At 41.2% G+C, this 13,008-nt stretch overlaps 1 protein-coding gene and 1 long non-coding RNA gene across 3 annotated transcripts in view; both read right to left on the bottom strand.

Moving 5' to 3' along the window:
- CDH13 (cadherin 13) overlaps positions 1 to 13,008 on the bottom strand; it is a 1,187,477-nt gene that overhangs the window by 1,046,779 nt on the left and 127,690 nt on the right. The window lies entirely within an intron of this gene.
- LOC117088119 lies at positions 432 to 4,263 on the bottom strand. Its single transcript, XR_004439007.1, has 3 exons — positions 4,171 to 4,263; positions 2,945 to 3,080; positions 432 to 860 (listed from the first exon to the last, which is right to left on the bottom strand). It is a non-coding gene; the product is annotated as an uncharacterized LOC117088119 (long non-coding RNA).

Below are 13,008 nucleotides of genomic sequence, written 5' to 3'. Positions count from 1 at the left end.
AACATCATTAATCCACTTTCATCACTCCACAATAATGGCTATTCATGAAGAGTGCCCACCCAAACCACCCCTGGCATCCCGAAGCATGAGAACCTGCTGATTAGAAAGACATCTCTAAACAGATGCAAAGAAAGCAGAACTCTTCTCTTCCTCTTTCTCCAACACAGCAGGCCTTTGCTTTTGGCACCCGAGTTTTGCTCGAGGCATTCCAGGGAGCCCCTCCAGGAAGTCCAGCATGCCCACTGTTTGGCCAGGGGATTTTAATGAACAGACACGGAAGCAGTCACACAGCCAGGAACATGACCTTCACCAAGCAGACCAAGATGGGGAGAACTGCAGAGCAAAGAAGCAAAGCGGAGAGTCTGGCTTCTAATTAGCAGAAAGTTAAAGTCATTTTGAATCATTAGAATTACTGACTTAGGGGCTTATTAAATAACATCCTCTCACATATATTTTCTATTAATACTCTGTGGTAGCTCCCGTTAGCTTCAGCTCTTGAGAACTTTGTGCATTAAGAGATAATATTTTAGAAAATCACAGGTATATTTTGTGCCAAGAAGTACAAGTTTGAATCATTTTCTTTTTATGAATACTAGATAACAATTTAGAAGTAATCAATTCTAACGGCACAGATCTCTTAAAATCCTGAGCATCAAATCATCATGGGAACAGAAAGAGAAGCTTAGTTATCATTACATTCCACCTCTTCATTTCATCTTAGAGAAGAGAGAGTAGCGGGGTCAAGTCCAACGTGCAGGTCACTTGAGGGAAACGAAGGCAAGGTACTCTCTCTCCTGCCCAGCTGCTTCCTTTCTAGCCTCTGATTTGTGGTTTCACTTTCCAGCTCCACTTGACACACTCTGTAAAAAATTCAGCAAGCCTTTCAAGTGCTTAAATTGCCATTTCTTTGTCTTTTAGCTTTTGTGCCTTTAATGCATATCTCACCTCTGAAAACTCAGGGTAAACAGAAACCATTTTTCTTATTATCTAAAGTTATTATATTTTGATATTTTTCCTACTAGGATGTGTGTGTGTGTGTGTGTGTGTGTGTGTATAAAATCATAAGTCACGAGAAAAAAATCTTTTAGACATCACTTCAAATTTCACAGCTTTGAATCATTCTCATTTTTACCCCTCAAAAATATGTCACATTCTCCTCATCACAATGCAACTTGGAAAAACACTAACTTAAACGAATGGAAGTTGTTGAGATATGAAACAAGTGTAAAAATATTTTTTGGAACTTTATGTGACTTTTAATCGTATCTAAATCACAATTCTACAAACTCCCAGTTAATTGTTGCCTTCCCTTGGCCTTGTTCAGCATATTCATGATGCAATGCCATGTGATGAAACCAACTGATCCCAAATAATTGATTGAGAAGTAGCCTTCTGAGGTGGAAAGAACATAAAAGCTAAGTTTAGATAGCACTGACTCTGAACATCAGAAGTTGGCTGGCTGCCCCAAACTCTGTGACTAAATGTTCTCATCTGAGGAATGAAAAATAAATAGTATTTATCCTATTGGTTGTGACATGATTTGGGTATTTGTCCCCTCCAAATCTCATGTGTTGAAATGTGCCAGGCGCAGCGGGTTGTGCCTGTAATCCCAGCACTTTGGGAAGCTGAGGAGGGCGGATCACTTAAGGTCAGGAGTTCAAGACCAGCCTGGCCAATATGGTGAAACCCTGTCAAAAACACAAAAATTGGCCAGGTGTGGTGGCACATGCCTGTAATCCCAGCTACTTGGGAGGCTGAGGCAGGAGATTCACTTGAACCTGGAAGGCAGAGGCTGCAGTGATCTAAGATCGTGCCACTGCACTCCAGCCTGGGTGACAGAGTGAGACTCCAAAAAAAAAAAAAAAGAAATGTGATCCCTAGTTCCCCAGTGTTGGAGGGAGAGGCTGGTGGGAGGTATTTGGCTTATGGGGATGGATCCCTCCTGAATGGCTTCCTGCCCCTGCCGTCCTTGCGATCATGAGTGAGTTCTCTGTCTATTAGTTACTACAAGATCTGATTGTTGAAAAGGGCCTGGCACTTTCTCCTCTGTCTTGCTTTGTCTCTCACCATGGGACATGCCTGCTCCCCCTTCACTTACACCATGATTGTAAACTGCCTGAGGCCCTCACCAGAAACAGATGCTGGCACCATGCTTCTTGTACAGCCTGCAGAACAGTGAGCCAAATAAACTTCGTTTTTGTAAAAATTACCCAACCTCGGGTATTCCTTTAGAGCAACACGAAATGGACGATTACAGGTTGCTATAAGAATCATATGGAAATAACTTATGATTCCTCTTGTATGATTCCTAGTATGCAGTATAGATACTCAATAAATACCATATAACTGGTACATTTTTGTAAATGGGGTCCAAACTATGAATCATTTAAAGTAAAGGGTTGTAATGCCATAATATTAATAAAAGTACACTTTTCACTTGGTCTCTAGTCATAAAATCGTAAGATAAACAATGGTGAATCTTACACTCGATGCAAATGACAGTATATCAAGTGACCATGATGTGGCCATTTCCTAAGCCAAATGCCTCTTCCCACCTTCCAGCAAAAAGATAAGAATTCATCTCACCCCCTTTTTGACAACAGGCTAATTGTATTTTTGCGGGGGTGGTACTATGTTCCTTCTACCCCCTCAGTAAGTACCCGCAAAGAGCCAGGTGCTTATGTTTAACTGGCACAGATGTGCCTATGTGTGGAACGGCCCTGAAATACGTGTTCTAGAAAATATTTGTGTTCCAGAAAACTCTATGCTTAGGAAAATTGTGCAATAACATCATAAGGATTTTGGAAAAGACAAGATTAGAGTAGAACACTCCAGATCTTTGCAACTTTGTAATTACCTAATTATTGCAAATAATAATTATAATCAAAATTTTTTAAACTGGCATGTTTGAGAAGACATAAATTCTTAATAAATGAAAACTTACAGTAAACATGAGGCTTTCCCTTTAAAAAACGTGGATTTGTGCTTGGTAGAAGGGTTATAAGGAAAGGTTGAGTCTGCTGAATTATGGAAACAGGCGCAGTGCTTCAGGATCGGGGAGAATTACTCAATAAGTACTTCTAAAAGAGAGGATTTGGCAAGTCAGTCAAGAGGCAGAACCTATTTGAATTGTATAGACCATTCTCTGTTCTTCTGAGGCGTGCTGCATTCAGTCATGTTAGTATACATTCCTTTAATTGCTGCTTCTTGCTAAGGCAAAATATCAGTTTTCTATGGAATACTGCATATGGAATAAAGTCATTTTTATGTTATATTATACATATATTATATATGTATATACATATGTATATTATATTCATGTTATACATGTATATGTTACTACATATTAATATATATTCCCCTATTTAACCAATTACCTATGAGTTTTTGCCTTATAGAAATATTCAGTATATTAGAAACAGACTTTATTTAGACGAAGACCATAATGCATTGGTCCCTATACTGATAGCTCCTGATCTTCCCTAAAATGGGTGTAGTATTTTATTGTCTTAGTTTGGATAATCCCAAAAGCAAAGCCTGAGGCAAGGATTTTGGAGCAGATAATATATTTGGGAAGCACAAGGGAGGAAGTGTGAAAAATGAGGCAGAGAAGGGTGATACACAAATAAAGTTGATATTAAAAATCAGGTTTCTGCTCACTCCCAATGGGGACGCTCTAAGGAGCCGTGCATAACCTGACTCCGAATTGTCTCACAGGAAGCCGGGCCTTTTATCGACTGACTCTCAACAGTTGGGAGAGATCCCAGGGAGCCAGCTTCCCCACATTTACAGGACTGACTGACTTGCTGCTTAATAAGTCTCCAGTGCTGAGAAAGCCCTTAGGCTGAGAAGAAGGATAGTGGCTGCAGACTGTCTACCTCGACTAGGTGAACTTAGGTGGACCAAAGGACTAGCAGAAAGAGAATTATGGTAGTTGTTATGTGTATTTAAGAAAAGACTGGTAGAGGCTTCAGAGATTTACATGAGACTAAATTAACTGGGAAAAACTGAAGTGTGCTAACTCAAACTATGGTTACATACCAGGCTGCCATGCTTAAATTTCAATGATTAGTAAATGTTCATTGGGCTAATCATGGCCCCATCCTCTGATAAAATAGAAGCAGCCCAATGCCTGTTACACCCATATCCCATTGAGAAGAAAGTGCCTACATTTACTACTCCTCCCGAGGAAGAAGCCCTTCCTGGTTCCTTAAGCATAGGAGGCCATGTTCTGTGCCACGTGACCTCTCCTCTAGAGGCTGCTGATTGGTTCACTGGGAACATGTGACCTAAGAGCACCCATCTATAGGCTGTCTAATGCACATTTCCGCCCAATCAGCTTCTCCCTCAGAAACTTGAAGTGGTGGGAGTCAGAAGACTGCTCAGCTGGAAAGAGACACTCAAGGAAATGGGGAAACAAAGCAAACAGAGGGTATCAATAGTCCCCTGGGCCAAGGTGGTGACACAGAAACCCAATCACTAGAGCTGGTACTTTAACTTTCCCTCCAGTTCCTCAATCAACTTCCCATTTCCAGGAGACCTGGGTGTACAGCTGTTGCAAGTTTTCTGAGATTCTCATCACCCTTACTTCTCAAATTCATGTTACTTCAACATAGCCTGTGTCCCTTTCTTTCTCATAGCTCGAAGAACCAAATTATAGTTAGAAATACCAGATGAGTATTGCCCATTCCTCAGTTTTGACCAGGTCTTTTCCCACTTGGTCCAAGGAAAATGTCCCTTGGAGACTACATATTCAATGCTGGGGGCTTGGCACTCACCGGTCATCAACAAAGATGACACTGTCTGCAACTAATCTGAAAGGTAAAGCCATTACCTTTGCATTCACACATTTGCCAGAGAGATTTCTAGTCCCAAAATAGATTGATAGGGACATTTTTAGAAGCTATGGCAGCCGGGCGCAGTGGCTCACGCCTGTAATCCCAGCACTTTGGGAGGCCAAGGCGGGCGGATCACGAGGTGAAGAGATCAAGACCATCCTGTCCAACGTGGTGAAACCCTGTCTCTACTGAAAATAGAAAAATTAGCTGGGCTAGCTGGTCGTGGTGGCACACGCCTGTAGTCCCAACTACTTGGGAAGCTGAGGCAGGAGAATCGCTTGAATCCGGGAGGCAGAGGTTGCAGTGAGCTGAGATCGAGGTACTACGCTCCAGCCTGGAGACAGCAAGACTCTGTCTCAAAAAACAAAACAAACAAACAAAAAAAACTGCGGCATTATTACCAAAGCTTGCATTTCCAAGCTGCAATAGTCAAACTGGCTTCTACCCGATCAGTTACCTAAAATTGAGCTTTAAACCAAAAGCTAAATTGTTCCGGAAGCCCTCTGGGCAGAGCAACTATCTCTTGCAATTAAATGTTGACATAATTCTTTCAGAGCCACAGCTTTGCTTTTGCTCCAAGGCTTCCTTCCAGGCATGTGAGAGCTGCCCTAGCCCCAGGTAAAGCAATCTTTCAAAACCTGTAAGCTCAACACAAGGGTCTTTGGACTTGGGGGTTTTGGTAAGAAGTTCAAATATCAAGAAAATTGTTCAGATGCAAATGAAGATATTTGTGGTCACTCATTCAAGTATCTTCAAAGTGCCTACATCAAGCCAAACCTGAGCAAGGATCCAGGGGCATGGAAAGGTGGTGAAAAGTGGTCCTTGCCTTAGAGGAGTCTGCAGCAAGAGACAGACAGGAGAGGAGATATGATACAATACAGCATCGAGGTACTGTGACCACCGTAAGAACTAAGAGTTGTCTGGAAGTGAGGACTGGAGGTGAGAGTGATGGAGGAGCATGAGTGTCCCCATGGATCCTGATGGGCGAGTAAGAGCTTGCCAGGCAAAGATAGAGGAAAATGAAAGGTCAGTCATCAACAAAGATAATGTGCCAGCCACTGATACAGATGAGGATGTAGTAAAGGACAAAAGAAGACCCAAATCCTGGCTCTCACAGAGCTTATGAGAATAAAATAATATAAATTAGTGGAAAGTGCTTTAATAATGACAAGGTGATAGTCATGCATTGGTGACAGTCTGTCTCTCTGATCATCAATTTTTAGTTCTAAGAGGAGCTCATAACAGCATAATCTTCCAAGAATGCTCTCAGGTACTGCTTATATACAGCTTGTTCCTCCTCATTCTGTTTCCTTCTCAGGGGGGAAAAACAATACTAACGGGGAAGGGGAAATGCTCATAGTAGCTAATACTCTAATTCTCACTGACCTGTTACTCCCTGCTTGACACCATGCTAACACATAACAAGCATAGCCTCATTTAATGTTCCCACTGTCCCATAATCTCCATTTTGCCCAACAGGAAACTAAGGCTGAAAGAGACTGAGAAACTTCGGCAAGGAACTGCTATACTAACAGCTAGTCACCCTAGATTGCCAGGCAGGTTAAAGGAGCGGCTTGCACATGAGAAGGATTTAACACAGTTCCTGGTTTGCAGTAAGTGATCCACAAATGGTGGTTATTATTATTATTACTACTATGATCATTCCTATAGCAGTCCAGACTAATAACTTCTTCCCCTATCAGAAGGATATCACTTTTCACTTGCTCTTCTTGGGAGCATGAGACCTTTTCCTCTTTCCTCGAATTTTTTATTCCATATCTAATTTACAGACTGTACTTTTTTGCTTAGCCAAGAACCTGTTGGTTAGGTAACCCTAGCAACAAATAGAAATATGCAACTTTTTACAAGCTGCTTCCTCAAAAAATCTTTCCATGATAGAGTTTATACATTGAACATTTTAAATACTGAACACTAAACTTGTGGATGCATAGTTAAACTTGAAAACACCACTTGCTTTACTGCCTCCCAGCCCCTACTCAAGTATTTCACACCTCCTAGAATGCTCTGCAATTTCTTTTCTGCCTAAGGCAGAAGCAATCCAACATGTAAAGGCTTCCTGGCCCCTCTCTGAGCTCCAAATATAATTTATATCACTCTCTTCATAGTTTCTTGATTGTGTTCATCTTACTACCACCATTTTGACATGCTGAATATTTAACAAGGCACATAACCAAAACAAATGCCTAAATCCCCAATAAGGCCAAAGAATGCACGTACCACCTAGTGGTCAATCCCACCACAATGGATTCTAGTTTAGTTCTTTTGGTTTGGTTCAGTTTTGCTCATAGAACTTGAAGTCAGTGATTTTATTAGTTTTAATTATCAGTAAACGTCACTTGAAAGAATAAATGAATGAATACACAAAGAATGGACTGAATAAATGAACAGATGATAGACCAGAATGAGAACGTGGGAATAAGGAAATTGAAGAAAGAAAGCTACAATGTAAGTTTTAAAAGATTTCAGAGAATTGGGGATACTTCATCAGAAATAACCAATTTGACAAAATATGGTTACAAGAAAAGCTATTATTTGAACAAGATTACCTCCTTCGAGACCTCAGCTTCATCCTCCGGTGCACTCCCTTTTCTAATCTTCCCAAACACAACTTGCTTAAGCAGTTTCCTTTGTTATTTCCTGGTTTTCCCTCAGTGCAATCACTGCCATAGAACTAGAGGATCAGAAAGGAAGACTCAGAAATGCTCGGTCCCCATGAGCCATCATTTGGGACAGAATGCACATCTCACTTAGGCCTTAAGGTGAGGCTCAAGCAGCAGAGAAAAAGGGAAAGATGGGTTAGGGCTGCAGGCACTGGCTAATTGTCTATACGGTCCCTAGATGACTGGCTGGATTTGCACAAAGAGAACACTGCATATATTTTATCAGGTCGACCCATGCCAATGTGTGTACATGCTTGTATATGCATAGGGATGTATGTATATACACACACATACACATATGCATACTTCTGATGCATTTGTTTCCCATGGTAATAGTAATGAGAACTTTGAAACGACAGCATTGGCTTGAGTTTCTCCTTAACAAACACGATTGCTCTCACAAAATGTCAGGTCAATTATAGAAACCCAATAATGAACCAAAAATACCTTCCTGTGCACTCTTGGCTCATGAAGTACCCACTGACTGTGACAAGCACTAGTTAAGGTTTGGATTTTTTTGTATTATTAATAAAATGATGCAAATGAAATGAGTTGCCTTTTAGAGATCATTATCAAAAGTCTAGATAGCAAAGTTCTGTCAAGCTGTTTTGCATTTTGCCACATAATCATCACAACAAAAGGTAGAGCTGCTTAGAAATCCAAATAAATTAATAGATAAATAAAACTATAATGATATTGATCTAGCAGCCCTGAACAGGCAATGCCCTATCGTCTTCCTTTGTGTAGAAGCTGTGTCTCTGTCTGATAATGCTTAGCAACAGGAAAAGTAAAATGAATGCTTGATGGCAGTTCTCAGGAATCCTAGACAATTCCTATAAACACTGACCCCTTTTCTAGAAAATAGGAAGCTGGTTAGAAAGGCAGGTTCCAACAACTCTCTTTAGGATAACTTGATTCTCCTCAGGCTCAGACCCTAAAATGAATTCAAAACAATACTTTTCCCTGGTGGCATTCATTTGGTTATTCATTCAACAATCATTTATTCATTTTTTCAACAATGATTATTAATGCAGTTCCATTTCTATGTGGGAATGATCACCAAGGAGAAGCATGGTATGCTAAAATTTATGTTTTAGGACCCCGGGGTGGAAATAGACATGAAAGGTTCTTGTCAGTGCTTAATGCAAATCAAATACGAGGCATTAGAGTGACCGTACACTAAGTTTAATATTGAAGAGCTTCCTGCCCCTGATCCTGCGCAATGAACTACACATGGCAACAGACCGTGCCGTCATCTCCAGCTGCTGCCCCTACACCTTTGTACTTTTCATTCCAGAAGTGTGAGCACTAACTGAAGAATCATGGAATGTTAGACCTAGAGGGTTCCTGAGTGATCACGATCTAATTCATGATTCACAGTGAATCAATGAATTAGTGGATGACCACTTCAGAGAAGAAATAGTTCATGGAATTTTGGGAGATGGGGTGCCCAGGACCGGACCAAGGCCTCTTCTCTCTTGATGTTTGCACAGCTTCTGAGGTGGACCCACAGAATCAAGGGCCCCATGGAATGTGGAGTAAAACCCATTCATCAAGGTCAAGGCTGTTTATGAGATGGCAAAACTCTGAGATGAGAGAGAATCAGTGACGTGCCCACAGTCAGCAAGCTCATGAAGACCTACAATTTGGCACTAAAATCAAAGTCCATGCCTCTCATTATAGCCCACTTCCATTTGGCTATAAAGAATTTTTTTTATGGAGAATTGTTTTGGATGTCTTGAATTTAAGGTGATGGTGGGCCATGCATGGGGCAATATCTAGGAAGTACTTTAATATACAGGTCTGTAGCTTAGCAGGGGAAATGTACCCATTTCTTAGATTTAGGAGTTGTCATTATAGAGAGGATCAATGATGTGCAAAGACAGGGTAGAAAGCTCCCAGTTAGGGGTTAAGGAGAAAAGCCAGAGAAGAGATGTCTGAAGCGGTAGGAGGAAAATGAAGCCAAGGACAAACAAGCATATTGTTTTTGAGATGAAGTGAGATACGGACTTTGAATTATGCCAAAATAATAAAGAGAGATTGAACTGAGATGCCATCCATGTACTTCTGCCAGTCACTTCCTTCTGTATCACAGCCTGTCTCCTGCTCTCTGCCTTCTTCCCAGAGAGGCTGCTTCCATGGACTCATGGGAGGAATAATGAGTAGGAGTTGACACGTGCTGTTTGTAAGAGGTCACTTTTGAAATTTCATGATTTTTCTAAGCCAGTTAAACACTGAAATTATTAAACATTATATGCACTCATGATTCAATAACCTTAAAAGCAAAGACAATGAATACTCAAAATGAATCACTTCTTAACTATTTTACGTATGTATTTGACTGTTTTCTACGTTTTAAGATTATTTGTCTATTATATCTGCATGGCAGAAGTACTACATAATGGGGTACAATAATGGGGTGTGGCTGTCCATCTCTCCCCAATGCCACATTCTATGATATGTCATTGGTAGCTTGAAATCAGCCACGGTGGAGGTATTTATATGATGAAAACTGGCAATGGCCACAAATCAGGGCTTGAACCACAGTGGAAAGAGATGACCCATCTGTCTGGGACCCAGTGGTCTGCCTTTTGGTTCTGGCCCTTTGGAAGGACTGGCTCAATTTCCTGCTCCTGCATCCTCCCAGTAATTATCTGCTTTTCTTAAGCTTGTTTGAGTAGGTGTTTGTTACTTGCACATGAATAGCCCACAACTGAGAACTGGACATTTTCAAAGTAAAGTCACATGTTTTAGAGTTAGGACTTGTGTCAGTTTAGACTTGCCTCAACCAATCAAGAAACGTACAGGCATCTGTTCAAAACAAGGCTCTGGACTAAGTCATTTAGGAAATGAAGGATTGCAGAGGAGATTGTTCTAGACACACAGGGTGTGGTGGGTAGGGAAGGGGACAGAGTCAGCACAAGGCAGTGCACTCAAGTTAAACCAGGGAAAGATTCCTTTCTGCACGCTGCTCTCTATCTGTCATTGATGGGCTCTTTGAACAGAAGTTGACAGTCTGGAGAAATCCACTATTAGCTCCATTACATTTCCAGTTATTATTCTATTCATTGTTCTTGTACCTCAGGCCATCCTATTTACATAATGAGTAGAGGATTTGGTGGAAAGGAGGTACATGTATTGATTGTCCCAGGCCTGCCTTGTTAGCTTATGGTGTAAATAACACTTGTTTCCCTTGCTGCTGCTTTGGGGGATATTCTGTTAATTTCAGCTATCATCTTGTTTCCCCCAAATTTGTCAGTTGATTTCTTAGAGGAATATTCAGATGGTTAGACATGGTCATTGTTTGTTGGTATTTAGCCTGTATGTTTCCAGAAGACAGATACAACCAAGCTCGTCAGTTAAGTGTGGTGCTGACCTACATCAGGCTGCTTTCTGTACATTCACACACGGGAATGTCTGAATGTACATACTGACCTGTAGGAGGATCCACATTTCTCATCTGCTCACCAACACTGTGTGCTGACAAACTAAAGGCTGTATGTAACCAGAGCCTGCAACATAATTTGCAGGGCTAGGTGCAAAATGAAAACGTGCGATCTCTTGTCTAAAAAGCAGACAAAACATTTTTTACCTTTTTTCCATGGTCTTTCTCTCATTCTGTCATGGTGTTTTTTATTTGCTATTTAATACTATGCTCTCTCAGGCATGGGATATATGAAGGATAAGTCTGACCTTTCCAGGAACCTGGGCCTCTGTCCTATAATTCTGCATGTGGGTTACATGCACCTGACAAAAACCTCCCTGCCCCAGAGCTCTGGTCCATGCTAGTAGCAATGAGGTGCTCTAATGGAAGGTCAGTGAGTGCCTTGTGTAGGGCAAGGTCAGGGAGCAGCTGGCTAAAGACCTCTCCCAGGGAAGTGAGGAGGCAGTAGGAGGTGGGGCTCTCTATGGAGTGAGGCTCCAAGCCCCAGCTCATGCTCCATTGTTCCTTTGGGCTTCATTTACAAAACACAAAGAAAAAATTATTAAGAATTTCAGGATAGTGATGACAGAGCATTAACTCACAAGCATGAGCCCCCCAGTTAAGCACAGGGCACTACGCAATTGCACATGTTGCAAGCCCATGAATCTGCCCTTGTCTGTCAACTTCCCTTTTCCTTGTCTATCATGCTGACATCATTTGGTACACATCTGGCTTTTCACATAAAAGCACATACTGAAGATTACATATTATTAAGTAGTGAACTGGAAAGATGCTGAGGAAGAGAAAAGAAAGATCAGGAAGGAGGAGGATGGTAGAAGCCCAGTTGAGTTGGCTGGGGAGAGGACCAGCACCATAATTTTTATACATTGCTGATGACTAGCTTTCATTCCATCACTGTTGTGGTTTGAAGATTGTGTGTCTAAATGAAGAATATTTGAAGACACTTGTTTTAAGTGACCAATCCTAGCATTAAGAGTGCCTACTAAATATTTGTCGGAAGAAGGCATGCAACCATAACAGAAAATTGGAAATCAAAGTCTTTGTCTAGGCTTTTGGGACAAAAAATTCAGCTTAAGCCAATCTCTTGCAATTTTCAATGTTAATAAGCTCCAGGTGGACTTAGAGAATTTCTCCTTACTGTTCTGTCCAACCCCGATCAGCTGGAAGCATTCTTTCAGATATTTTTCCCCTTTCATTACAAAAGAAAAGCTATTATTTAAGGTCCTCCTTCTCCACCTGAGACTTTAAGAGAATGGTGAACAAAAATGGGCTCAGCTTTCAGAAAAGTCCTTAGAACCTTCTTCAGTCTGATGTCAGATCATTAGTCTGGTACTGACATTCAGACTGGAATTGAATGGGCAAAGGGAGGAAGAATTGTTCTCTTCTGTGAGTTCAAGCAGAATAACCAACAAGCCCCTTAAATCACAAGATAAGGAGTGAGGCTGGTAGAGGAACACACTTGGACTTAGTGCTCTGAGATTGACTTTCCAAAAACAGATTAAAGACCAGACATCCTTCCTGGATATTCAGGAAATTTCCACTCATTTAGTCAGGATGTGGCTTGTTTATTTACTCAGCAATAAAGACATTCTTATTTCTGGCCACAGATACCCCCACCATCTGCTTCCTGATTTCTGTTTACCGCTGCCCTCTGAAGCATCGCTGCTTTGGAGTTAACCTCCATTCTCCCTTCTCTGGAGGATTCTGTCCTCCAGGAATCAAACACAGATGTTTAGGAGAGTCTCTTTTTGGTGCAACCCTTCCATGGACTGTTGACTTTAAAGGGTTATGGGGGATTCTTAATCTGATCTTTGGCCCAACCCAGGGATACCCTCGCCATAATGCCTAAACAAAAATTGACTTGCCTTATAGTTCCATATTTCCAGAGACAGGAGCTTTCAACTTACACATTTTTTTCTTTCGTTCAGTCATTGACAAAAATAATATCACTGACACCTTCAATAGGCATAAATGTATGTTAGGTGCTAGTGAACACAAAGGAAAGGGGGAAGAAAGGGAGAAAATGAGGGAGGCAAAGAAAGAA

This window comes from Trachypithecus francoisi, unplaced genomic scaffold (genome assembly GCF_009764315.1).
Source record: "Trachypithecus francoisi isolate TF-2019V2 unplaced genomic scaffold, Tfra_2.0 Lachesis_group10, whole genome shotgun sequence".
Taxonomy (NCBI): domain Eukaryota; kingdom Metazoa; phylum Chordata; class Mammalia; order Primates; family Cercopithecidae; genus Trachypithecus; species Trachypithecus francoisi.
The sequence above is the reverse complement of the archived record's forward strand: the minus strand, read 5'-3'. Positions and strand labels throughout refer to the sequence as shown.